At 44.5% G+C, this 24,872-nt stretch overlaps 1 long non-coding RNA gene across 1 annotated transcript in view; it reads left to right on the forward strand.

Annotated features, from left to right (window-relative positions):
• Positions 1-1,727: 1,727 nt before the first annotated feature.
• Positions 1,728-24,872, forward strand: part of LOC140721223 (uncharacterized) — a 216,817-nt gene continuing 193,672 nt past the window's right edge. The window contains exons 1-2 of the long non-coding RNA XR_012097341.1: positions 1,728-1,957; positions 2,912-2,971. This is a non-coding gene — a long non-coding RNA (uncharacterized lncRNA). The remainder of the gene's footprint in view (positions 1,958-2,911; positions 2,972-24,872) is intronic.

Consider the following 24,872-nt stretch of genomic DNA (forward strand, 5'->3'; position numbering starts at 1 on the left):
GTTCACTTTATGTTGACGTGGTGGGTCACTTTGAAGGAGGAAGGCCTGCCAGTGATTTCAGTCATGTTCCAGAAATGCAATAAAATTAATTGTTCATCCTCCCTCTCGATGGTGAAAGTTTGCTTTCGTTCATGAAATACCTGAATCAAGAGAATATTGTTTGCGTGAAGTCGTGGTAACCTGTGCAGTTCAGGAAACTGTCAATATGATCCACTGCAGATGAACGGAATTCCCTGGCTGACGTCATTAAGATTAAAGCGAAGGATTTTCCCGCCCAACAAACCTGGAGAAGAAACGCTGGTGGGAAGTGCTGGTACTGCAGGGGGACGACACGTGCAATCTAAACGTAGAGTAGAAGTTCTAAACGTAGAGAGAGGACACAAAAGTAATACTTCCCGTCAATATTCGTCAGGAAAGCGGTCATTACAGTTGCAGTGTTCACTGAAGGGAAGGGGAAATTCTGCGGCTGTTCTTCATAAATAATGTGGATATTCTCATGTCCGTAAATAAGAACAAATCCCCAGGGCGGACGGAGATCTTATCCCATGGTGTCGTGTGGTAGACTGGGTGGAAATTTCCAAAGACACGGAGAAACAGGCCACTCGGCCCGTGTAGTCATGCTGAACTATTCTACCGAGTCCCATCGACCTGCACCAGACCATAGCCCTGCACTCCACTCCCGTCCGAGTACTTATCCAAACTTCTCTGAAATGTTGTAATCCATCCTGCGCTCGTCACTTCCACAGACACCCTGTTCCACTCTCACCAAACTCATGTTCCCCTTCATCATTTCACCTTGCACCCTTAACCTATGACCATCAGTCCCACCCAACCTCAGTGGGAAAGATCTGATTGAAACATATAAGATTATTAAGGGTTTTGGACACGCTAGGGGCAAGAAACATGTTCCCGATGTCGGGGGAGCCCAAAACCAGAGGCCACAGTTTAAGAATAAGGGGTAGGCCATTTAGAACAGAGTTGAGGAAAACCTTTTTCACCCAGAGAGTGGTGGATATGTGGAATGCTCTGCCTCAGAAGGCAGTGGAGGCCAGTTCTCTGGATGCTTTCAAGAAAGAGTTAGATGGAGCTCTTAAAAATAGCGGAGTCAAGGAATATGGGGAGAAAGCAGGAACGGGGGTAATGATTATGGATGATCAGCCATGATCACACTGAATGGCAGTGCTTGCTCGAAGGGCCGAACGGCCTATCCCTGCACCTATTGCCTATTGTCAATAAAACTGCACCGTCTGGCACCGACAAACATTCCACTCTCAAAATCACTGAGATCACATTTCATCTCCATGGTGATGTTTGTCTGGAGACAGAACGTACCTTGTGCTAAGGAACAGGGCGCGGAGAGAACCGCAGGTAACGCTGTGGGTTTAGTTAATGATTATCACCAGGAGCTGACTGACATTAACCAGGGTGTGTTCATTATTTACAGAACCCGTAACACAGCCTTACCGGGACAGGGTGGTAACAGAACCTGGAGCCGTTGTACACGGTAAGAAGCTCTATATACTGAAATATAAACATCATAAAGATAATTAGCCCTGTTATGAGCACTTGGATGGGATTGATAACGTATTGTGTTGATCGACATTAGAACTGTAGCGAATCGCTTTTGAAAGAATTAATAATTCCCTTCAGCTAATTGAACGCATCGACTTCCTGTGCAGGTCCCGCGGGAAACCGAGGCCCGTCGATGGTGTTATCGGAAACGCCGCTCTTTCAACCCAGCTCTGAATCACCAGCAAAGGCTCGGGAGGTGCGAGCCTCCCGCATCTCGTAACTGTCCCCGGGCTACCGCTTGCAGTAACAGGAAGCCGATCCGTCCACACTCGGGGCTTTACCGATCCCCGACCGAGGGAACTGAGGATTGGCTTTGCTTATTCCTTCACTGGCGGGATCGACACTATCTCTCCATCCTAGACGTCATTGCGGTTCGTGATCAAATGTATGGAACCACCCATACTGGAGATTACAGCCGGGGCGGGGGGTGGTCGTGGGGGAAGGCGGTGTAAGGAGTTGATGGTTCCATTATACAGTCGGTTGGCGAGACCTGTTATGGATCACCGTCTGCAGTGCTGTTTCCCTTCTGTCAGATGCGAGTGGGCAGGTGGGAAATCAAAAGAGGTTTACCAGACAGATATCTACCCCCGTGAGTTTTTTCTATGAGGATTCTGTTGTGATCTTGACTTGTGGTGTGACTTAAAACAGGGGAGACATTACATTTTTTTTAAATTAACAATGTACTTGACTGTATCCGCGGAAATTTGGTAAAACGAGTGGGAACTTCGATGAGACATAAAGTATACACGGAGTTTTGATAGGGACGTGGACAAAATAGTTCCTGTTGTGTGAGGACCTGAAACCAGGCTCCGTCTGGAGCCCAGAACCAAAGGCCAAAGTTTAAGAATAAGCGGGAGGCCATTTAGAACAGAGTTGAAGAAAAACTTTTTCACCCAGAGAGTAGTGGATCTATGGAACGCTCTGCCTCAGAAGGCAGTGGAGGCCAGTTTCTGGATGCTTTCAAGAAAGAGTTAGATAGAGTTCTTAAAAAATAGCGGAGTCAAGGAATATGGGGAGAAAGCAGGAACGGGGGTAATGATTGTGAATGATCAGCCATGATCACATTGAATGGCGGTGCCGGCTCGAGGGGCGGAACGGCCTACTCCTGCACCTATTGTCAATTGCCTAGAAAACTGCACCGTCTGGCACCGACAAACATTCCACTCCTAAAATCACTGAGATCACATTTCACCTCCATGGTGATGTTTGTTTGGAGACAGAACGTACCCTGTGCTAAGGAATAGGACACGGAGAGAACCGCTGATAACGCTGTGGGTTTAGTTAATGATTATCACCAGGAGCTGACTGAACATTAACCAGGTGTGTTCATTACTTACAGAACCCGTAACACAGCCTCACTGGGACAGGGTGGTAACAGAATCTGGAGCCGCGGTACAAGGTAAGAAGCTTTTTTTACTGAAATATAAACATCACAAAGGCAGTTAGCCACTTAAATGAGACTGAGAACTTATTCAGTTGTTCAACAATTGAACTGCAGCGAATCGCTTTTGAAAGGATTAATAATTCCCTTCAGCTAATTGAATGCATCGACTTCCTGTGCATGTCCCGCGGGGAAACCGGGTGTAGTTGGAGGTGTTATCGGAAACGCCGCTCTTTCAGCCCAGCTCCGAATCATCAGCAAAGGCTCCGGAGGTGCGAGCCTCCCGCATCTCGGAACTGTCCCCGGGCTACCGCTTGCAACAGCGGGAAGCCGATCCGTCCACACTCGGGGCTTTACCGATCCCCGACCGAGGGAACTGAGGATTTGCTTTGTTCATTCCATCGCAGGCGGGATCGACACTATCTGTCTACCCTTTACGACATTTCGGTAGGTAGCTACTGAGAGAGAGCGAAATTATGAGAACTGCTCACACTGCAGTTTATGGGGGGCGGGGTGGGAGCGGGGAGGTGTGTAAAGATGTGATGGTTCCATTATAGAATCGGTTGCTGAGACTTGTTGTGGATCACCGCCTGCAGTGTTGATACCCTTCTGTCAGAAGTGTGTGGGTAGGTGGGAGATCAAAAGAAGGTTTAACAGAGAGACATCCGCACCGTGTGAGTTGTCCTGTGAGGAAATGTCTGTGATCTTGGCTTTTTTTCAGTGACTGAGAAGAATTCGATATGACCTGAGTTTACAGGGTGGTGTATACATTGCAGTTTTTTTTTAAAATAACAATGTACTTGATTGTATCCGTAGTAGTTTGGTGAAACCAGTGGGATATTTGATGAGAAGTAAAGTATCCTACAGCATCCTGATAGGGACGTCGGCAAATTCTCTCTCTCTCTCTCTCTCTCTCCCCTGTCCCTCTCCCTCCCTCCCTCCCTTACCATCATCAAGTTCTCTCTTATTGGTTCCTTCACCTGTTACGTACCCCATAACTGGGTGTCTGACCAGCAAAGATAGAAGAATCCGTTGGAGTCTGGTGGTACTATTTTCAAACAGTGTTTATTAGTAAAATATACAAATCAACATCAACAATGCAAATATATAGATAATACACGTTAGCAATTCTAAACCTAAAATTGTGGGTATAATAATAATCAATAATAAACAAGCTCTATCGATATCCAGGGGATAATGAATTGTCATATGCGAATATAAAGTTCAGTTCAGTTCATACGTGCTGAGGTAGTGAGGTAGTTGTTGGTGGTTTTGTTGTAATTGTTAGGGAGGGAGAGAGAGAGAGAGAGAGAGAGAGAGGAGAGATGAGAGAGAGAGAGAGAGAGAGGAGAGAGAGAGAGAGAGAGAGAGAGAGAGAGAGAGAGAGAGAGAGAGAGCGAACAGTGACAGCTACAGTGAGTCAAACCTTCCTTTACGATCTTGATCCGTCGATGTGTTGTTGTGGCCTTTCAGGTATGACCCCCTCAGTCCTTCAGCTAGACCGTTCTTCTGTGGTGGATTCGTCACTCAGGCAAGGGCGGACACATACACAAGCCCCCACCGGCCCTGTTATAAACACTGTTAAACTGACCGATCCTTTGTTCAGTCTCCGATGCCCCACACCTTCTCGTGGGTTCCAACACTCAAGCAGTGCTCACTAGTGTGTCTCCTGGTGTGTCCGAGGGGTGTCAGACCTCACTTTTATCCCTACTCAGGGGGTCTCAGGTGTCAATCAGTTTTGAATGGCTTAGTCCATCAAACCAGCCCACTCCGGCCTCCACTGAGGAATTTTAATGAACAGAATGGTACCAAGTAAACAGCCCTCTCCGGAGCCGTAAGTCTTACAGGAGTCATAATATGGTGGAACAACAAGTCTCTGTCTCCCGGTGTTATCTCTCCCTTATCTGAAGCAAATGTTCTAGTCCCAGTATGTTTTCCCTTTGTCTCTCTTTCTCTCTCATTAGCACCGTGGTAACAGTAACAGTTGATTCTCCCGGGGGGGGGGGGGGCGGACATGGGCAACTCTGTACCCTTCTGCCCATCAGAGTTGTTCATCCTTCATAGCACCCCCATCCTTCTAGGAATTTTCACCAAAGGGGAAAATTAAATAATACAGCGTCTTACAGAATTACGGAAACTAACAAAATACAGAAATGTTTTAACTGCAAAGCAATACAGATATTCCTTCAACTTAGCATCTAGATAAACAATCAGCGATTAGATTGTCACTTCCTTTAATATGTTGTATCTGAATATCAACACTTGTAGCATCAGACTCCAATTTAAAGGGTTATGATCTTAGCTTAAGTGTATATTACAAAATGTGAACCAATACATGTGTAATTATATTGTGGTACATTACAGAAGTTTGTGCAAATACCAATCTCTATTTTACTTTTAACCTTAACAGTCAATCTTCCATGGTGTTTTTATCTTTCACATGCTTTGTCAAATTCCCTCAAAACCAGATCCTGTTATTCAAAGTGGCATTTTGTTAACCTTTGCCCCTTTTCCACTTAACTCTCACGTGTTAGCTTGCTCACCAGTGTGGAATAGGCTTTCACATACTCGTTCATAGGAGTTATCTTATCACCAATGTTTTCCAAACTTAGCCCATTTTCTGAACTTCCACACAATTCTTTATTTTTCAGCAAGTCATTATTTTTATCTTCAGGACCCTTCATTCTATTAGTTTTCAGTTTAACATCTGCAAGTGATCCCTCTTTGTCAAACAACACTTTCGGTCTGTCGCTCCAAATCACATCCTTGAATAACATCAGCGAATTGTTTACCTTTAAATTCCAAAGCAAACTGTAATTGATTCACAGGCATCCTTGTTAACAAACCATTGTTTCTTCAGCCTGGTTACTGCTTCTAAAACCAATCCAGACTTTAAATTTTCTTTATTCAATAGTCAGGAACAATACTTTTCCCTTCAATAATATTCACATCACCAGCTTTCATCACCTTTAACACACCTTCTAACACAAACAACTGAGAATTTTCACTTTTCACTGGTACCTAGGTTAACCCTTTCTTCACTGAACCAAGTCCATCTGACCCAAAAGTACTGCATTCCTTTTCAACTAAATCAGATAGCTCATCCTTTTCCTGAGTTTCAATACTAGGTTCAGTACCCTGTGCATCCACATCCTGAACACAAGCAAACGGGACATCTGCCTCTTCTAGGCTTCCAAAACCAGTCCCTTTTTCAAATTCTAAGTTCCCCTGATCCTCCCAGTTACTCTCTGGGCAACTCCTATCCCGAGTAAACTCAACCCTGCAGGTTAAAACAACTTCATCTGCTAACCCAGCAGACTCCTTCAAGGTAGAAGCATCCTTTTCATCTAGGACTGCCTTATATCATCGGGAACACATTGAAATTCTTCAGCTGAAAACAGCTCTGTCAAACCAGACAGATCATCCGTGTCCAACCCTGGATCTTCTAACTACCTTATTTGTTTCTCATCTCACTCTGTGCCTTATAATTTCCTTCCTTGCTAAGGGTAGGTCTTCCTCCTCTCCTTTATTCTCTTTCAACCTCCCTATTCTCCGCTTTACCATCCCCTAACCCCTCTTGGTACAGGGTCGGTAAAAACGTCTCAGCCAAATCAACACTGGACTCATTTAAACTGTCCTCTTTTCTCCGCCGCTTTTCTCGACATGCTGCGAGTGATCGCGCATGCGGGATAGATCTTAGAGTCTATTGGGCGGGTCCCTCAGCACTCACAGGCTTACTTGTCAGCTTCACTGCTGAACACACGTCACCACCTGCTAAGTCGTTACCAAGAAGGACGTCCACGCCGTCTCTTGGTAATCTGACCGCACCCCTACTTCGACCGGGCCAGATAACAGGTCACATTTTAAATGATCTTGTGCAAAGGTACAGCTTCTGTCCCTTTTCCTATACCTCTTAATACACCTCTCCAGTTTCGGGACCGAATCTAGCAACCTTACTTAGGATCACTGACTGGTCAGCCCCAGTATCCCTCCAGATTCTCACAGGAACTGGGGTTTCTCCTTCTTTCACAGACACTGTCCTTCCGAAATAAATTTCTCACGGCCCTCTTGTACTCTGTCTTCACTTGCCTCCCTCATCGATCAGCTAATGCAACCTCTCGTGATTGCTGTTTCCCTTTTCCTGTCTCCTTCTTCGGAGCAAAGCACTTAGATGCAATATGATCAACCTTTCCACAATTATAACAGGTCAAGCCAGGAACCTTCCTGCCAGCCTGCTTGTCCTCCTCCTTATCTTTACCACTAGCTCCCGGCTTATTCTCTACATTAGCCGGTGGACTTTCTCTACGGTCCCTACTGCCTTTCTGGTAACTCTTATTTGGGGTAAACTTTGTCTTGTGGGTTAGGGCATATTCATCTGCGAACCTGGCAAATTCCGATATAGACTTATTCGTCTCGTTCAGATATATCCGGATATTAACCGAAACATAAGCTTTAAATTTCTCAATCAGAATTAACTCTCTGAAACGATGGAACTCCTCCTCCACCTTTCTGCAGCACACCAGCGATCCAAGAGCACACCCTTTTCATAGGCAAACTCTGCATACGTCTGATTCCACAGTTTATTTAAATCTCTGAACTTTTGTGTATACGCTTCAGGTACCAACTCTTAGGCCCGAAGGATAGCCTGTTTTACTTCCTCATAATCCTCAGACTCCCCCCCGGACAACACCGCATATGCCTGTGAGCTTTCCTTTTTAATACACTTTGTAATAACGCCACCCACTGATCTCTGGGCCACTTCTGATTCACTGCCACCTTTTCAAAATGCAAGAAGTAACTATCACGTCCTGTCTCATCGAACAGAGGTACTAACCTAAACTCTACTAACATTAAACTTCTCAATTGAGCCTTCCCCTCGCTCTTTTCCCTGTGCTTTAATCTCTCCATGTCCAGCGCATGCTGCCTATCTCTCTCCCTTTCCTTTCCTCCAACTCCCTTTCGCTGGAGCTCATACTCCCTTTTCTTCTGTTCCGCGTCCAACCTTAATTTGTCTGGTTACTTCTCAGGGAACAGATCCAATACCCCAGCCGAAAACACCTCCACCGATATATAGTGCTGGGCTATGGCCCTCTGTATCTCCCACTTTTTCATTGACGACTTCACCTCTGGAGATTTAATCGTTTTGCAATAGTCACCAAGTCTGCATTTGTGGCCTCCCTCAAGCGCCTTCAAAGTCGGGCTTTCTATAAATTTGTCTATATCCATCAGTGCAGAATTCCCGTCTGGTTACCCACGCACCAGATCAAATGATGGACTTGTAGCCCGATTCAGTTGCCCCACCCATTTTGTATACAAATCCCGGCGAGCCCCCAATTTGTCACGTACCCCGTAACTGGTTGTCTTACCAGCAAAGATAGAAGAATCCGTTGGAGTCTGGTGGTACTATTTTCAAACAGTGTTTATTATTAAAATATACAAATAAATATCAACAATTCAAATATGTAGATAATACACGCTAGCAATACTAAGCCTAAAAGTGTGGGTATAATAATAATCAATAATAAACAAGCTCTTTCGATGTCCAGGGGATAATGAACTGTCATATGTGAATATAAACTTCAGTTCAGTTCATACGTTCTGAGTTAGTAGTTGGTGTTTGGTTGTAATTGTTGGGGAGAGAGAGAGAGAGAGAGAGATGAGAGAGAGAGAGAGAGAGAGAGAGAGAGAGAGAGAGAGAGAGAGAGAGAGAGGAGAGAGAGAGAGAGAGAGAGAGAGAGAGAGAGAGAGAGAGAGATCGAACAGTGACAGCTACAGTCAATCAAACCTTCCTTTACGTTCTTGATTCGTCGATGTGTTGTGGCCATTCAGGTATGACCCCGCTGTCCTTCAGCTAGACCGTTTCTCTGTGGTGGACTCGTCACCCAGGCAAGGGCGGACACACACACAAGCCCCCACCGGCCCTCCTATAAACACTAAGTTAAACTGACCGATCCTTTGTTCGGTCCCCGATGCCCCACACCTTCTCGTGGGTTCCTACACTCAAGCAGTGCACACTAGTGTGTCTCCTCGGTGTGTCTGAGGGGTGTCTCCACAGACCTCTCTTTTATCCCTACTCACGAGGTCTCAGGTGTCAATCAGTTTGAATGGCTTAGCCCATCAAACCAGCCCCACTCCAGCTGTCCACTGAGGAATTTTAATGAACAGAATAGTACAAGTAAATAGTCCTCTCCGGAGCCATAAGTCTTTCAGGAGTCATAATATGGTGGAACAACAAGTCTCTGTCCTCCCGGGTGTTATCTCTCCCTTATCTGAAGCAAATGTTCCAGTCCCAGTATGTTTTCCCTTTTTCCCTCTTTCTTCTCATTAGCAGCGTGGTAACAGTAACAATTTGTGATTCTCCCGGGGGGGGGGGGGGGGGTGGAACATGGGCAACTCTGTACCCTTCTGCCCATCAGAGTTGTTCACCCTTCATAACACACCCTATAATTCATTATCTTCCTCACCGGGACAACGTTATCCCTAACATCCCTCAAGAGATCCTTCAACATCGACCGCATCTCCATAGTGCATTTCCCTGCAAAAACATAATCCCAATTCACACCCACAGTTCTAGCCTGATAGACCTCATAATTTGCCCATCCCCAATTAATTTTTTTCCTGTCCTCTCTGATTCTATCCTTTCATCATAATGCTAAAGGCAGGGAGCGGTGATCACTGTCCCCCAGATGCTCAGCCCGCTGAGAGATCTGTGACCTGACCCGGTTCGATACCTAATGCTAGATCTAGTATGGCATTCTCCCTAGTCGGACTGTCAACATACTGCGACATGAATCCGTCCTGGACACACTTAACAAACTCTGACCCATCTAAACCCTTGGAACTAATCAGGTGCCAATCAATATTAGGGGAGTTAAAGGTCACCCGATGATAACAACCCTATTATTTTTGAACCTTTCCAAAATCTGCCTCCCAATCTGCTGTTCGGTATCTCTGCTGCTACCAGGAGGCCTAAGGAATAACCGCAATAGAGGTAACTGCTTCCTTCCTGTTCCTGAATCCATCCGTACTGACTCAAAGAGGATCCTGCTAGATTACCCACCCTCTCTGTAGCTGTAATCTTATCCCTGACCAGTAATGCTCCCCCCTCCTCCCCTCTCCCCCTCCCTTGTCTATCCCTTTAAAGCACTGAAAACCAGGAATATTGAGAATCCATTCCTGTCCTGCGTGCCAACCAAATCTCTGTAATGGACACTACATCATAATTCCATGTATGTCTCCCCAGCTCTCAGTTAATCACGTTTTGTTCCTGATGCTTCTTGCATTAAAGTACAAACAGTTTAGCCTTCTACTTTACTACCTTTACACCCTTTATTCTGATTCTCTTTCCTGAAAGCCTCTCTATATGTTAGATCTGGCTTTACTCCATGCACTTCTTCACCGCTCTATCGCTCCGGGTTCCACCCTCTTTGCGATTTAGTTTAAACCCTCCCCGAACCATGGCTAGCAAGCCTACCTGTAAGGATATTGCTCCCCCTTGAGTTCCGGTGCAACCCATCCAATCTGTACAGGTCCCGCTTTCCCCCAGAAGAGATCCCAATGATCCAAAAATCTAAAACCCTGCCCCCTGCACCAACTCCTCAGCCACGCATTCAACTCATCCAATTCTTGCCATCACTATCACGTAGCACTGGCAGCAATCCTGAGAACCTCACCCTTGAGGTCCTGTTCTTCAGCCTTCTGCCTAGTTCCCGAAACTCATACTTAAGGCCCTCATCCCTCTTCCTGCCTATGTCGTTGGTACCAACATGTATCATGACCTGACAGACAGACAGACAGACAGACAGACAGACATACTTTATTGATCCCGAGGGAAATTGGGTTTTGTTACAGTCGCACCAACCAAGAACAGTGTAGAAATATAGCAATATATAACCATAAATAATTAAATAATAATATTAATTATGCCAAGTGGAAATAAGTCCAGGACCAGCCTAGTGGCGCAGGGTGTCTGACACTCCGAAGGAGGAGTTGTAAACTTTGATGGCCACAGTCAGGAATGACTTCCTATGACACTAAGTGTTGAATCTCGGTGGAATGAGTCTCCGGTTGAATGTACTCCTGTGCCTAACCAGTACATTATGGATGGGATGGGAGACATTGCCCAAGATGTCATGCAACCTGGGCAGCATCCTGTTTTCAGACACACCATCAGAGAGTCCAGTTTGGCCCTCACAACATCACTGGCCTTACGAATGAGTTTGTTGATTCTGATGGTGTCTGCTACCCTCAGCCTGCTGCCCCAGCACACAACAGCAAACATGATAGCACTGGCCACCGCTGACTCGTAGAACACCTCAGCATCGTCTGGCAGATGTTAAAGGACCTCAGTCTCCTCAGGAAGTAGAGACGGCTCTGACCTTTCTTGTAGACAGCCTCAGTGTTCTTTGATCAGTCCAGTTTATTGTCAATTCGTATCCCCCGGCATTTGTCATCCTCCACCATGTCCACACTGACCCTTGGATGGAAACAGGGGTCACCGGTGCCTTAGCCCTCCTCAGGTCCACCACCAGCTCCTTCGTCTTTTTTCACATTAAGCTGCAGAAGTTTCTGTTCACACCATGTGACATGTTTCCCACCGTAGCCCTGTACTCCACCTCATCTCCCTTGCTGATGCTTCCGACTATGGCAGAGTCATACAGAAAACTTCCGAAGATGGCAAGACTCTGTGCAGTAGTTGAAGTCCGAGGTGTAGATGGTGAAGACAAAGGGATGCAGCATATTGACAGATTGGCATGCATGAGATTGTGGGGCGTCACTGAATCGTGGCTGAAAGAATATTTCAGCTGGGAGTTTAACATCCAATGATACACACTGTATCGAAAGGACAGGCAGGTCGGCAGAAAGGGTGGCGTGACTCTTGGTGAAAATGAAATCAAATCATTAGAAAGAGGTGACATAGGGTAGGAAGGTTTTGAATCCTTGTGGGTAGAGCTCGGAAACTGCAAGGGTACAAAGACCCTGATGGGGATCATATACAGACCCCCACACAGTAGTAATGACATGGTCTGAAAATTACAACGGGAGATAGAAAATGTATGTTAAAGGGACAACGTTACGATAGTCATGGGGTATTTTAACATGGTAAAATCGGGTTGTTGTGGTGTTTTATTACCCCACTTGTCACGATAGTATTTCTAGAGTTTCCAGCAGTTCAATATTGTCCAGACGATTGCCTGGATTTACGGATGCGTGTTTTTTTTTTAATTCTGTGTAATTTTGTGAGCAAAGACGGTGTAAATCTGGAAGTGATATTAAAATATAAAAAATCCTGTAGTAAATCTCTCTGGCAGTTGTTAAAATTATGGACGTCTACACTTAGTGGGCAATTCTTATCTACTTCCCGTACCTAATATTGTGGCCAATGAGTGCACGTTCGGGGTTTACTGCGGCTGTACCCCGTCCAAATCCGATGTTCGGCGTTCAGTGACGCTCTTCTGCACCCCTGGCTTTTGGAGCGCATGGCTATTTAAGTTACTGTCACCTTCCTGTCGGATTTAATCAGTCTGGTCAATCTCCTTGATCTCTCCCATTAACAAGGCGTTTTCACCCTCAGAACTGCTGCTCACTGGATTTCCTTTCATTTTGTTTTCGCACCATTCGCTGTAAACCGAGCGAATTGTGCGTGAAAATCCAAGGAGATGATCAGTTTCCGTAATGCTCATGCTACCCTGTCTGGCACCAGATATCATTCCACGGTCAAGGTCACTTAGACCACATTTATTCCAGATTCCGATGTTTCTGAACAACAACTGAACCCCTTGAACATATCTGCATGTTTTATCCTTTGAGTTGCTGCCGCGCGATTAACAGATTCCCATTAATGATCGGATGTACAGTTGTAACTAATAACACGGCCATTTAGTGCATTTTCCATTTAGACGGGCCCTCAACTATCTCGAATTTGAATATGGGTGAGATTTGGTGCTGATTTGTGCGACTTTCCTGTTTCCAACAACAGGCTGTCGCTGACAACGCAGTTGGGGGTAACCTGGAGAGAGAGACTGTCACTGTTCCTTCTGAGCTGCGCCGGTGTGCGGCTGCGCTGTGATCAAAATGCTCGCGTCACGGAGCCTTTGTTGCAGCGCAGATGGATTATAATGCAGCTGGAACAAAGTTCACGAAATCTGAGAGATTTTCTTTGTTGCACTATAATTTATCATATCCTTCCATTACTAGATAAAGACAAAAAATATATATTTTTTCTCAGTCCATTCCAAATATTCATCGATGCGCATGACAAAAAAGATGTCGCGCTTTTTTTCAGGCCGTGTGAAAATCTCCGGCTCAGAGCAATGGCTGATCCACGCAGCGGCAAAAATAGTAATTTAGTGAGAATATTGGAGACTGGACCATGTGAGATTCAATGCATATTAATCGCGATTGAATATGATACATTACTGTACTTCATTATGATTATTTTGGTATCTTATTTTATATTATTAGCTAGCTTGCCCTTTATATTTCACCTTTTCTTTGCTTATTCCTTGTTTAGTTGCCTTCTTTTGATTATTAAAAGCTGCCCGATTCATTAGCTTTAACTATTTTTTCTATCTAGGATTTCATCTTTCAGTATGTAGATAGTCCAACAAAAGCAGGAGATGTCCTGAAACTGATGTTGGGTATTTATGCAAGCTAGATACCCGACATTTGGTAGGTTAACGGTTAGGGCAGAACTCCTTAAGTTTAAGAGAGCTATAGAGAAGGAAAGTGTAGACTTTGCGGGAGAGTAGAGAATTCTAATCAGGGTAAATTACTAATTCACTAAGTAAGAACTATGGAAAGTTAATGGGAGACAACTGTTTCTGGCAAGTCCACATCTGACATGTGAAGGGTGTTTACAGTCCATCTGCACGGAGTATAGGACGGGTATATTCCAGTATGACGAAATGACAAGATTGGCAGCGTCAGAGAACCTTAAATATCGTGAGAAGTGATGAATTTAGTCAAGCAGGAAAAGGAAAAGTATGCAAAGCTCAGTTAGGTCGAGTCAAACAGAGCCCTCGAGAATGTGAGTGGGTCCTGAATTAGTAACTTACATCAGTGTTTACCAAGGAGAAAGACATGGAGGATAGGGAGATCAGTGCGGAGAGTACAAGTATACACAGGCATTTTGAAGTAAGGGAGGAGACAGTGTTGGGTCTCTTAGAGTGCAATTAAGGCGTAAAGTCTCCAGGCCCTGATGGGATATACCACACGTTACAGAGAGAGGCAAGTGAAGAGATTGCTGGGGCCTTGACCAATGTACTTGTGACCAGCCTAGCCACAAGCCACAAGCAAACCTCACGTTGATGCATTATTCAAGACATGATCCAGGGAATAATCCTGATGAACATTGAAACTGCCGAGAGACAGTCGGCTATGAACCAAGTGCTGATAAATGGGTCCAGTGTAGACAGTGAGTGGATTGTCAGAACAGGTAAGGCCGGCCAAAGGCCTGTTCCCGTGCTGTGTGACCCTCCACTCCGGACGTGCTAATTAAGGATGGTGGCACCGCAAGGCATTGATTTCAAAACTCCACACCCCTCTCCAACATGAAATACACCAGACTGTACCCCTTGTCCCCCACTGCGAATATCTGTTTCTGTCAAGGTAACATACAGACTGGACACGTCAGCTAAACTGGCAATTGATGAAGTTCCTTTGTCTTCTTCCAATAATATTGCTGCCTTACAGCAAAACTAACCCTCTCACTGTGTCAGAGTCAGTGAGTAAATCCGGCCCCAAACACTGTGCTTTCATCATTGCACATTGTAACTTGAACCATCCCACTGCGGGTCTGATGGAGACACAGACTCTGCCCTCTACTCATGCGATCACATCTCCGCTGCTTCTGACATTTCAAATACCCTAGAATGGTTTTCCGATTTAGTCTGAAGGTTATGGTACATTCAACTCGTTCTCAGAGCTGACAAAACATGTCTTCCCCACTGCCTCTTCCACTTCTTTCCTCCATCTCCTGGGAAGCTGCATTTCCATAAGACCATAAGACCTCCTTCCAATCAGGCACTGATTTATCCATGCTGGAATCTTTCCTGTAATACCATGGGCTTGTAGCTTGTTAAGCAGCCTCAAGTGTGGCACATTGTCACAGGCCTTTCAAAAATCCAAGTACCTAACATCAACTTAGTCATCTCTCTCTAATCCGACTGTTATTTCTTCAAATAGAAATAGTCGAATATCCTGCTGCTAATTCAACATGTCAGCAACAACCTCTGACAAATTAGAGATCCAGCGAGTTTAATTTTTCGAGTTCTTCCATCACTCACCGCTGAAAAAACGGTTGCTGTATGTGTAAGGTAAATTCTATATCAGGCAAATTCACCATCAGGAAATGGTCTAAATTTCATATGATGGCTCTGTGATCCTGCAATTTGTTTCCAGTGAGTGAACAATAAACTGAAGGAGAAGGGCATCCGTATCTTGCTGTCGACTTTGACCGGTTGTTATCTCTGGGAGATGGTAATCTCGGCACAACCGCTCCCCAATTGCCCATTACCCAAAGGTAACAACAGCGGACAAATGTTTAAAGATGCTTTTAAATGGGCCAACTTAAATCAGTGCAGGTCCAGGCTACGGGGGCACAGTTAAATCTGGAGAAAGGGAATGTCTGCTGATCAAAAGAGAACATCATTCCAAATGCATAATATTCCATCTGAGTTGAGAGCGCCCTTGCTTCTGCTCACTCTCTGCAATAAACCCACAGCGATCTTTGCCCTGAGCTGTGGCTGGAGTTTATAATCTGACAATAAACTCGTCCCAAGGTGAGCAATAACTCAAAGCGACGGCACCAACCGAACGGAACCAGGATGCGGGTTATGATTCCTCTCTGGAGGTGGTAAAATGTCGTGCACTGAAGTATTATTTCTAGTTCGGACCACAAGTTAGAAAGACTCATTCAAGCAAGATGAGTCTTTGTGTGGTTTAACACAAGCGTTGTGGAACAAGGTGTGGCGTTACATGCTGAATAGACTGGAGTTCTGGTTTATGAGCGTGTTATCAACTGAACATTGCTCAGGGTGTGTTCACTTACTGTTAATGACATAAACTTCAGATACTCGGATTCACTGAAACCAGACCCTGGAGTCCTGCATCAGGTAGGAACATGGACTGTATTCGGGAATGTTATGGTGTTTTAATAATCCTACTTGTAACGGCAGTACTTCTAATATTTATACCATATCAATATTATCATTGAAATTGCGCGGCTTTACGGATCTGTGTGCTCGATTATTCTGTATCTGTGTTTTTTAGGGAAGTCGAGGTAGATCTGGCAGTGATATTGGTATTGACAAATAATGTGTAATTCTCACTAACCGTAGACAAAAATAGCAAATTCTACACTCAGTGGGGCGCTTTACTATGTACCTCCTGTACCTAATAATGTGGCCACTGAGTGCACGTCACGGACCTCTGTTGCTATTACCTGTCCGCTTCAATGCTGACCTCTACTCTGTATCTCTGGAAGTCGATTAAGACGGGGAGCTGATTGTATGCGCTGTTATTTAGATGAAGGTGAGGAGATTTTATCCGCTGGTGTTTAGATAAATGAATAGATCCATTGCAAGGGATAATGAACATCACGCCGATTCTGAACAGGAATGCATGTTTTGCTACTGTAGGGGGAGCTGAAGCAAAAGGAGATAGATGAGGTTATGTTTCTAAGTCGGAACTGGTTTCTCATTGAAATTCACCTCCACAAAGGAAAAGAGAAGCAGATTTAACATCACGCCGATTCTGAACAGATATCATTCCACGGTCAAGGTCACTTAGACCACATTTATTCCAGATTCGGATGTTTCTGAACAACAACTGAACCCCTTAACCATATCTGCATGTTTTATCCTTTGAGTTGCTGCCACGCGATTAACAGATTCCCATTAATGATCGGATGTACAGTTGTAACTAATAACACGGCCATTTAGTGCACTTACCATTTATAGGGGCCCTCAACTATCACGAATTTGAATATGGGTGATTTGGTGTTGATTTGTGCGACTTTGCTGTTTCCAACAACAGGTTGTCGCTGACAAGGCCGGTTTCGGGTAACCTGGAGAGAGAGACTGTCACTGTCCCTTCTGAGCTGCGCCGGTGGTGCGGCTGCGCTGTGATCAAAATGCTCGCGTCACGGAGCCATTGTTGCCAGCGCAGATGGATTATAATGCAGCTGGAAAAAAGTTCACGAAATCTGAGAGTTTTTCTTTGTTGCACTATAATTTATCATATCCTTCCATTAACAGATAAAGACAAAAGTATATATTTTTTGTCAGTCCATTCTAAATATTCATAGCTGTGCATTACAAAAACACACACATCTAAGATGTCGCGCTTTTTTCAGGCCGTGTGAAAATTTCTGGCTCAGAGCAATGGCTGATCCACGCAGCGGCAAAAATAGTAATTTAGTGGGAAGACTGGAGACTGGACCATGTAGATTTTATGCATATTAATCACATTTGAATGTGATACTTTACTGTGCTTCATCATGATACTTCATTTTGGTATCTCATTTTCTATTATTAGCTAGCTTGCCTTCATATTTCACCTTTTCTCTGCTTATTCCTTTTTTAATTGCCTTCTTTTGATTATTAAAAGCTGCCCGATTCACTAGCTTCAACAGTTTTTTCTGTCTAGGATTTCATCTTAAATCACTATGTAGATAGTCCGACAAAAGCAGGAGCGGGTACTGAAACTGATGTTGGGTAATTATGCTAGCTAGATACCCGGCCATTTGGTGGGTGAATGGTTAGGGCAGAACTCCTTAAGTTTAAGAGAGCTATAGAGAAGGAAAGTGTAGACTTTGCGGGAGAGTAAAGAATTGGATCAGGGTAAATTACTATTTCGATAAGCAAGACCTATGGAATGTTAATGGGAGACAACAGTTTCTGGTGTTACGTACCCCGTAACTGGGTGTCTAACCAGCTGAGAAAGAAGTATCCGTTGGAGTCTGGTGGTACTATTTTTAAACAGTTTTTATTAGTAAAATACACAAATCAATATCAATAATGCAAATATATAGATAGTACACGTTAGCAATACTAAACCTAAAAGTGTGGGTATAATAATAATCAATAATAAACAAGCTCTATCAATGTCTAGTGGATAATGAATTGTCATATGTGAATATAAAGTTCAGTTCACTTCATACGTGCTGAGGTAGATGTTGGTCGTTGTGTTGTAATTGTTGGAGAGAGAGAGAGAGGGAGAGAGAGAGAGAGAGAGAGAGAGAGGAGAGAGAGAGAGGAGAGAGAGAGAGAGAGAGAGAGAGAGAGAGAGAGAGAGAGAGAGAGAGAGAGAGAGAGAGAGAGCAAGATGGAACAGCTACAAGCAGGCAAACCTTCCTATACGTTCATGATCCGTCGATGTGTTGTGGCCATTCAGGTATGACCCCTCTGTCCTTCAGCTAGACCGTTCTTCTTTGGTGGACTCGTCGCTCTGGCATGAGTGGACGCACACACAAGCCCCCACCGGCCCTGCTATAACACTGTAAGTTAAACTGACCGATCCCTTTGTTCGGTCTCCGATGCCCCACACCTTCTCGTGGGTTCCAACACTTAAACAGTGCTCAATAGTGTGTCTCTTGGTGTGTCTGAAGGGTGTCTCCCCAGACCTCACATTTATCCCTACTCACAGGGTCTCTGTTGTCCATCAATTTTGAATGGCTGTGTCCATCAAACCAGCCCACTCCGGCTGTCCACTGAGGAATTTTAATGAACACAATGGTACAAAATAAACAACACTCTCAGAAGCCATAAGTCTTTCAGAAGTCATAATATGGTGGATCAACAGGTCTCACTCCCCTGCTTTATCTCTCTCTTATCTGCAGCAGATGTTCCAATTCCGCCATGTTTTCTCTTACATCTTTTTCTCTCATTAGCAGAATAGCAACAGTAACGGTTCGTGATTCTCCAAAGGTGGGGGGGGGACATGGGCAACTCTGCACCCTTCAGCCCATCAGAGCTGTTCATCCTTCGTAACACCCCCATCATTCTGAGAATTTTCACTAATCTGAAAATTAACTAATACAGCGTCTTACAGGATTACAGAGTTTAACAAAAATACAGAAGTGTTCTTAACTACAAAGGTAATGCAATTATACATTCTACTTAGCATCAACTTTAATATGTTGTATCTCAACATCAAATTCCTGTAGTATCAGACTCCAATCCAACTACCGCACACCTCCTTTCTTTTCGTCAGCAAAAACAAAATACCAAAGGGCTGTGATCCTAGCCCAAGTGCACACTACAAAATGTGAACCAATACATGTGTAACTATATTCTGGTACATTACAGAAGTTTGTGCAAATACCAATCTCCATTTTACTTTTAAAACCAACAGTCAATCTTCCATGGTGTTGTCTTGATTATTCACATGCTTTGTCAAATTCCCTCAAAACCAGATCCTGCCATTCAACCTGGCACCTGGTCAACCTTTGCCCCTTTTCCACTTTACTCTCACACGGTTAGCTTGCTCACCAGTGTGGAATAGGCCTTCACATACTCCTTTCATAGGAGTTATCTTATCACCAATGTTTTCCAAACTTAGCCCATTCTCTGAACTTCCACACAATTCTTTATTCTTGAGCAAGTCATTAATTCTATCTTTAGGACCCTTCATTCTATTTGTTTTCAGTTTAACATCCCTCTTTGTCAAAACAACACTTTTGGTTCTGTCTCTCGAAAATCACCTCCTTGAATAACATCAGCGAGTTGTTAACCATCAAATTCCAAATCAAACTGTAAATGATCCACAGGCACCTTGTGAACAAGCGATTTTTCTTTCAGCCTGCTTACTGCTTCTAAAACCAATCCAGACCTAAAATTTTCTTTATTCAATTTAGGAACAACACCTTTCCCTTCTCCTTCAATAATATTCGCATCACCAGCATTCATCTCCTCATTAACTTTTAACACACCTTTTAATACAAACAAACTGAGAATTCTTACTTTCCACTGGTACCAAGGTTAACCCTTTCTTCACTAAACCAAGTCCATCTGACCCAAACGGACTGCATTCCTTTTCAACTAAATCAGATACCTCAGACTTTTTCTGAGCTTCAACACTAGGTTCTGTATCCTGTGACTCCTCAGGTACTTCAACAACCTGAACACAAGCAAACGGGACATCTGCCTCTTCTAGGATTCCAATAAAAGTCCGCTTTTCAAATTCTAAGTTCCCCTGATCCTCCCAGTTACTCTCTGGGCAACTCCCATCCGCAGTAAACTCAACACTGCGGGTTAAAACAACCTCATCTGCTAACCCAGCAGACTCCTTCAAGGTAATGGCATCTTTTTCATCTAGGACTGCCCTTATCTCATTATCGGGAACACATTTAAATTTTTCAACTTCTTCAAACAGTTCAGTCAAGTCAGACAGATTATCCGTGTCCAACCCTGGACTTTCTAACTGCCTCATCTGTTTCTCATCCTTACTCTGTGCCTCTATAAATTCCCTTTTGGCTAAGGGTAAATCTACCTCCTCTCCTTTACATTCTTTCACCTCCCTATTCTCCGATTTACCATCCCCTAACCCATCTTGGTACAGAGTCGGTAAAAACGTCTCAGCCAAATCAACACTGGACTCAATTAAACTGTCCTCTTTCTCAGCTGCCTTTCTCGACATGTTGCGAGTGATTGCGCATGCGGGATAGATCTTAGAATCTAGGGGCGGGTCCTCAGCACTCACAGGCTTGCTTGTCAGCTTCACTGCTGAACACACGTCACCACCTGCTAAATCATTACCAAGAAAGACGTCCACGCCGTCTCTCGGTAATTCTGACCACACCCCTACTTCAACAGGTCCAAATACCAGGTCACATTCTAAAATGATCCTGTGCAAAGGTACAGCTTCTGTCCCTTTTCCTATGCCTCTTAATACCACCTCTCCAGTTTCAGGACCGAAATCTAGCACCTTACTTAGGATCACTGACTGGTCAGCCCCAGTATCTCTCCAGATTCTCACTGGAACTGGGGTTTCTCCTTCTTTCACAGACACCGTCCCTTCCGAAATAAATTTCTGACGGCCCTCTCGTACTCTATCTACTTTTGCCTTCCTCGTTGATCTGCTAATCGACTCAACCCAACCTGTAGGGATTGCTGTTTTCCCTTTTCCTGTCTCCTTCTTCGGAGCAAAGCACTTAGATGCAATATGAACAACCTTTCCACAATTATAACAGGTCATGCCAGGAACCTTGCTGCCAGCCTGCTTGTCCTCCTCCTTACCTTTACCACTAGCTCCCAGCTTATTCTCTACCTTAGACGGTGGACTTTCTCTACGGTCACTACTGCCTTTCTGGTAACTCTTATTTGGGGGGAAACTTTGTCTTGTGGGTTAGGGCATATTCATCTGCTAAACTGGCAAATTCCGTTATAGACTTATTCGACTTCTCTTTCAGATACGTCCGGATATTATCCGAAACACAATCTTTAAATTCTTCAATCAGAATTAACTCTCTTAAACGATAGAAATCCTCCTCCACCCTTTCTGCAGCACACCAGCGATCCCAGAGCACACCCTTCTCATAGACAAACTCTGTATACGTCTGATTCCACAGTTTCTTTAAATCTCTGAAGTTTTGTCTATACGTTTCAGGTACCAACTCGTAGGCCCGAGCCTGTTTTACTTCCTCATAATCCTCAGACTCTTCCATGGACAATGCCGCATATGCCTGTTGAGCCTTTCCTTTTAATACACTTTGTAACAACGCCACCCCCTGATCTCTGGGCCACTTCTGATTCACGGCCACCTTTTCAAAATGCAGGAAGTAACTATCAACGTCCGTCTCCTCGAACGGAGATACTAACCTAAACTCGCTACTAACATTAAACTTCTCCGCTCAGTCTGCCCCGCTGCCCACATGTTGCCATCTCTCCCTCTCGAACTGCCGTTGTTTCTCTTCCTCCTCCATCCTCCTTTCAGCTTCCTCTTTCCTCCTTTCAGCTTTCCTTTCTTCCTCCTCTGCTTCCAGCTGCCTCATCTGAAGTTCATGCTGCCTCTGCTTCTCCTTCTCAACCAACTCAGCTCTTTCTTTCTCCCTTTTCGCCTCCAACTCCTTTAGCAGGATCTCATACTCCATTTTCCTCTTCTCTATCTCCAACCTTATTTTTTCCATCTCTAACTGAGCCGCCCCATGAACTGGTTTCTTCTCAGGGAACAGGTTCAATGCATCAAGCGCGAACACAGCCTTGGATGTATAATGCTGGGCTATGGCCCTCTGTATCTCCCACTTTCTCATCGACGATTTCACCGCAGAGAGATTTAATCGTCACGCAACACTCACCAATTCCACCTTCCTGGCATTCTCCAATGCCCCCAAAGTCGGGTTCTTCATAAATTTGTCTATTTCCATCTCTGCTGGTTTCCCGTCTGGTTACCCACGCAACCAGATCAGATAATGGACTATTAGCCCGATTCACTGGCCCCCAAATTAGTGATCAAATCCCGGACGAGCCCCCAATTTTTTATGTGCCCCTTAACTTGATGTCTAACCAGCAGAGAAAGAAGTATCCGTTGAAGTCCGGCGGTACTATTTTCAAACAGTGTTTATTAGTAAAATACACAAATCAATATCAATAATCGAAATATATATATATATATAATTCACGTCAGCAATACTGAACTTAAAAGTGAGGGTATAATAATAATCAATAATAAACAAGCTCTATCAATGTCTAGTTGATAATGAATTGTCATATGTGAAAATAAATTTCAGTTCAGTTCATACGTGCTGAGGTAGATGTTGGTCGTTGTGTTGTAATTATTGGAGAGAGAGAGAGAACGACCAAGATGTAACAGCTACAGGCAGGCAAACCTTCCTTTACGTTCTTGATCCGTCGATGTGTTGTCGCCATTCAGGTATGACCCCTCTGTCCTTCAGCTAGACCGTTCTTCTGTGGTGGACTCGTCACTCTGGCATGAGTGGACACACACACAAGGCCCCACCGGCCCTGCTATAACACCGTGAGTTAAACTGACCGATCCCTTTGTTCGGTCTCCGATGCCCGACACCTTCACGTGGGTTCCAACACTCAAGCAGTGCTCAATAGTGTGTCTCCGGGTGTGTCTGAACGGTGTCTCCCCAGACCTCTCTTTTGTCCCTACTCACGGGGTTTCAGTTGTCCATCAATTTTGAATGGCTGTGTCCATCAAACCAGCCCACTCCAGCTGTCCACTGAGGAATTTTAATGAACAGAATGGTACAAGGTGAACAACCCTCTCAGAAGCCATACGTCTTTCAGAAGTCATAATATGGTGGGTCAACAAGTCTCTCTCCCCCTGCTTTATCTCTCTCTTATCTGTAGCAGATGTTCCAATTCCAGCATGTTTTCTCTTACATCTCTCTCTCTCATTAGCAGCATAGCAACAGTAACGGTTTGTGATTCTCCAAAGGGAGGTGGGAAATGGGCAACTCTGCACCCTTCTGCCCATCAGAGCTGTTCATCCTTCGTAACACTGGCAAGTCCACCTGACATGTGGAGGGTGTTTACAGTCCCTCTGCACGGAGTATAGGACGCGTATATTCCAGTATGACGAAATGACAAGATTGGCAGCGTCAGAGAACCTTAAATATCGTGAGAAGTGATGAATTTAGTCAAGCAGGAAAAGGAAAAGTATGTAAAGCTCAGGAAGGTCGAATCAAACAGAGCCCTCGAGAATGTTTGTGAGGTCCTTAATGAGTAACTTACATCAGTAGTTACCAAGGAGAAATACAAGGAGGATAGGGAGACCAGTGCGGAGAGTACAAGTATGCACAGGCATTTTGAAGTAAGGGAGGAGACAGAGTTGGGTCTCTTAGAGTGCATTAACGCGTCAAAGTCTCCAGGCCCTGATGGGATATACCCCACGTTACAGAGAGAGGCAAGTGAAGAGATTGCTGGGGCCTTGACCAATATACTTGTGACCTGCCTAGCCACAAGCAAACTCCTGGAGAACTGGCTAGTACCTCACATTGATCCGTCATTCAAGACGTGATCAAGGGAATAATCCTGATGAAAATTGAAACTGCCGAGATACAGTCGAATATGAACCAAGTGCTGATAAATGGGACCAGTGTAGACAGTGAGTGGATGGTCAGAATAGGTAAGGCCTTCCAAAGGCCTGTTCCCGTGCTGTGTGATCCACCACTCCGAACACGCTAAATTAAAGATGGTGGCACCACAAGGCATTGATTTCAAAACTCCACATCCCTCTACAATTTGAAATAAACCAGACTGAACCCCTTTGTTACCACTGCGAATATCTGTTTCTGTCAACGTAACATACAGATTGGACACTTCAACTAAACAACTGGCAATTGATGAAGTTCCTTAGTTTTCTTCCATTAATGCTGCTTCCTTACAGCAAAACTAACCCTCTCATTGTGTCAGAATCAGTGATATAAACCGGCCCCAAACACTATGCTTTCATCTGCACATTTTCCTGCACATTGTAACTTGAACCATCTCACTGAGGGTCTGATGGAGACACAACCCCTGCCCCCAACACATGTGATCACATCTCCCCTGCTTCTGACATTTCCAATTCCCTCAGAATGGTTTTCTGATTCAGTCTGAAGGTTATGGTACATTCACCTCGTTCTCAGAGCTGACAAACCATGTCTTCCCACTGGCTCTTCCACCTCTTTCCTCCACCTCCAGGGAAGCTGCATTTCCATAAGACCTCCTTCCAATCAGGCACTGATTTATCAATGCTGGAATCTTTCCTGTAATACCATGGGCTCCTAGCTTGTTAAACAGCCTCAAGTGTGGCTCCTTGTCACAGGCCTTTGGAAACTCCAAGTACCCAACATCAACGTATTCACCTCTCTCTATCCTGCTTGTTATTTCTTCAAATAAAAATAGCCGAATACCCTGCTACTAATTCAACATGTCAGCAACAACTTCTGACAAATAAGAGACCTCGT

Source organism: Hemitrygon akajei, unplaced genomic scaffold, assembly GCF_048418815.1.
Source record: "Hemitrygon akajei unplaced genomic scaffold, sHemAka1.3 Scf000052, whole genome shotgun sequence".
NCBI lineage: Eukaryota > Metazoa > Chordata > Chondrichthyes > Myliobatiformes > Dasyatidae > Hemitrygon > Hemitrygon akajei.